Below are 4,293 nucleotides of genomic sequence, written 5' to 3'. Positions count from 1 at the left end.
GAATGAGGAGTACAACAGAGGAGAATGGGTATTTTCAAAAGGAAAGGATTTGAGGCAAACCATGACCTCTTCCCTCTCCAGACTAATCTCTCTCTCGCTTTTGGTTCTGCCAAGACCTTTACTGGATGGTTTCTCCCAGAATGGGAGCACACATGCCCACGTGGCGGTGGTCAGGCATTGCTCCCCGCTTTTCTGCCTCAGTGGATTGCACCCTGGGCCTGACCCTGCCTGCCTGTGGTCAGCAAGGCAGTGGAAGGCTCCAGCACGGTTGCTTCCCCAGGCGGCCGGACTCGAGCAGCTTCTAGATCAGGTCAGCGTGGGCCAGCAGCATGCAGCCCCTGCCGTAACCCTTCAGGCCCCGTGCCTCCAGGGCAGCCCCCTGGGGGTACGGGCCTGCAACACCCCAGGTAGGCCTCCCAGTTGTTGCTGGCAATCATGCCACAGAGGAAGCAGCATGATCATGGTGGCAGCAGACTTGTTCCCAGGGCTCCGGGGCTGCGCGACCATCAGCCACACTCCATGATTCTCCAGACTCATCTCTCTCCCAGCTGCACCTGGACTGTTTTCAGTTCCAGGAACATGGCAGACTCATTTCATTGTCTTTTATTTTGTGCATCTCGTTGTAGTGACCACAGATAGCCTTCGTCTCTTCTTCACGTACTGCCAACTCATCCTTCAAGCTCTTCCTGATCTTCCCTATCTGGGCTGGGTGTATACTTAGGTGATCCCACAAGCATGTCATTGATACTCTTGCCATCACACTGCGCTCTGTTGCAAGTACTTGTTTACATAAGCACTTGTCTTTCCCTCACTGAACTAACTCCTTGAGTTCAGTGATTGCACAATGAATGTCCCACAAATATTTACTGAATGATTGGAAGATAACCTCAGCATGGATAAGAGTGTGCCCTGCTTTGCCCATTAATAAAGTTCCTACAAAAAATGAATCTTTAAAAAATATTTTATTTTTTTAAAAAGTTTTTTTATTTTTTTAAATTTTTTATTAACATATAATGTATTATTTGCCCCAGGGGTACAGGTCTGTGAATCATCAGTCTTACACAGTTCACAGCACTCACCATAGCACATACCCTCCCCAATGCCCATCACCCAGCCACCCCAACCCTCCCACTCCCTCCACTCCAGCAACCCTCAGTTTGTTTCCTCAGATTGAGAGTCTCTTATAGTTTGTCTCCCTCCCGATCCCATCTTGTTTCATTTTTTTTCCCTCCCTACCACCATGACCCCCAACCCTGCCTCTCAAATTCCTCATAACAGAGAGATCATATGACAATTGTCTAAAAAGTTTTTTTTTTTTTTTAAGTAATCTCTATACCCAACGTGGAGATTAAAACCACAAGCCCAAGATCAAGAGTCGTACACTCTACTAACTGAGCCAGCCGGGGACCCCAAGGTATAAACTATTTTAAATAAAACCTCACACATGTAATTTGTTACATATGTGTTAATGAAGTAGACATGAGATGTGACTAAGATTAAACACCAAATTATGCTAAATTAAGTATCATTTGAATATGATGGCCTTTAAATATGATGTTATAGTTCTATTTGAAATATTGCCACCAATATCTGGTTAGCTAGGTAAGGAACTCTTAACCAGGAGTCACAGACCTACAAGAGATTTAAGGGCAGAATTCAGAGGATATGTGCACTTGCATGGGAATAAAAATTATTTTCTGTAAACTATAAGTGGAATTTAGTATTCCCTTTGATTATAATAAATGCAACAATGCATAACTGTATCAGGCCAGTGACTATGACTGGTCAATAACAGAAAGCAGGTATTTTCATATCTCATTAGTTGTTACAGAGATCTCCATATAGTGTTCATGCTACTTCGCTATCAGAGCAGTTATTAAGCCTCCTGCTAGATTTGGTTATTAAGTGAACACATTTATTGCTGTATCACATATATTTTGATAACTTACAGTTCAATATAATTGGTTGTCTTTGTAATCCCATGCATTTCATTTTCTGCACTTAAACACATTTTTTCTGAAAAAGGGTCCATGGTACAAAAAACTGAATGGATCTTGGCATTCACTTTAAATGAAATGAGAACAAAGTGTGGTGATCTGACTCCAGAGAAACTTAGCCCTCCTGCCCTCTCTGCTGCTGGGTTAAGAATAGAGATTACAGGTCTTTTTGACAATTATAAAACTACAGATCTAAGAAAAGATGTCCTTTCTCAGATTGAAAATCTATTTGGATGGGAAAGCTGTGTGACTTATTTAAGTTTCAAAGGGTCCCCGGGGTAGGCTGAAAGAGTGGAGTAAATACAGTTAAACCTACTCATAAGCTCACAACTAGATCCTGCAGACATTGGCTTAAGAGCTTGTCCAAGAAAACAAATTCATTTCTTTATGTAGTATCTGCTTAGGTATCTACTACAAAAGGGTTTGGGTTATCAAAACTGTTAGGACATACTCAGTAAAGTTGGGAGATCCTTTCTGATAATTGGTGACAAGGACTGTCAGAGGTAAACTCTTTGGAGTATTTTCTTTAGTATTTCCTCTTTGGTTTCTTGGTCTTGGTTCCAACAGGAAGCAGATGGTCCTTAAATTAAGATACTCTGAGGAGATACTGTGCACAGCTATGGGTCCAGGGAGCCAGAACAGGAAGCACACTAGCTTTAGCAACCCCAGGTTAGTGGCAGCAGAGGTGACATGACCTCCCGGCCAGAAGGGAAAAGAACAGGGAGTGGCAATTCAAAGGAAACTAGTGAAGGGAAGTTTGGAAGAAGTTATGACAGAGCCAAAAGAATTGATACCGTGATCCTCTGTCTATCTCTGACAAGGACACTCCTTGGCAAAACCCATTCAGAAGCCCTGAGGCGAAAGAGATCACTGCTGTGGTCCGTTCATTAGCTTCATGGGAAAGGGTGAAGAAAAGATGGAGGGGGAGAGATGTCCACCACATATGACCAGTCTCTACCAGAACACATATCACACTATTTGATGGTCCAAGGGGGCACATCTGTAATTTTCAAATTCATGGCTGTGCCTAATAAAATTCTGGCACACATCAAGTACTGAGTATTACTGAATGATTAAACCGAGAACTGAAATGCCGCTGAAACAGAGTAAAAGCAAACTATCTACTACGAACAGTTAGGAACCAAGTATTTACTGTTAGACATTGAACATTTAAAGTATTATGGAGGGGAGAGCACCTGGGTGGCTCACTTGGTTAGGCTTCCAACTCTTGATTTCGGCTCAGGTCATGATCTCAGGTCATGAGATCAAGCCCCAAGTTGGGCTCCATGCTCAGTGGGAGTCTGCTTGACATTCTCTCCTTCTAGTCCAACTTTTGCATGCTCTCTTTAAAATAAATAAATAATAAATAAATCTTAAAAAAAAAAAAAAGAGAGAGAGTCACAGAGGGGTAACTGGCTGGCTCTGTCAGTGGATTGTGCAACTCTTGATCTTGGGGTTGTGGGTCTGAACCCCATGCTGGGTGGAGAGATTAAATATATAAAATCTTAAAAAAATGTTATAGAAATATGGGAACACGATTCAGCAATATTCTGTAGATCAGGCAGATAGATATCATAGCTTTGTAATACAGTTAAGTACAATTGAGCCTCATTATACATGGGTTCTGTATTTGGATGTTTGCCTACTCTTTAAAACTTTCCTGGTACTTTAATGGAGTGAAAATTTTGACTTGCTCAATGTGTATGTTCCCACTTGAGGGTGAGCAGGGTACCTCAGCACTCATATTGTAAATGAGCATCCTTTGCTCTGGTTAGTACCACATTTTTTGCATCTGTCCTTTCTTTGGTGATTTCCGTTTAAAATGGCCCTCAGATGTAGTGCTGAAGGGCTGACTAATGTTCCTAATAGGTACAAAAAGGCTGTGACGTGCCTCATGGAGAAAATAACATGTGTAAGACGAGCTTTAGTCAAGCGTGAAGTTACAGGGCTGTTGACCATAAGTTTAATGTTTGTAAGTCAACAAAACACAAAGACACCTGAAACAAGCTCAGGTATTGATTAGTTGATAAAAATGTGACCAGAAGCTTGCAGAACAATAGCCCTGTATTTCCCCTAGGAGCAATGGTTTAGCATTAATTCTGTGTTAGTGGTAACCACAGAATAGTTCTGCCAAGAACAATAAACTGTACTTGCTGTTTTCCAGTTCCTAATAAAGATTCAAGTAAGAAAATTCAATTTATGAAAGACATGATTTTTTTTATGGCAGCAGCTAATTGGTACTTACAATGTAAAACCAAAAAGGGGAGAAACATTAAAATCCATCACCACTGCGTGA

Source organism: Lontra canadensis, unplaced genomic scaffold, assembly GCF_010015895.1.
Source record: "Lontra canadensis isolate GAN:19392208 unplaced genomic scaffold, GSC_riverotter_1.0 scaffold90, whole genome shotgun sequence".
In the NCBI taxonomy this organism is placed as follows: domain Eukaryota; kingdom Metazoa; phylum Chordata; class Mammalia; order Carnivora; family Mustelidae; genus Lontra; species Lontra canadensis.
The sequence above is the reverse complement of the archived record's forward strand: the minus strand, read 5'-3'. Positions refer to the sequence as shown.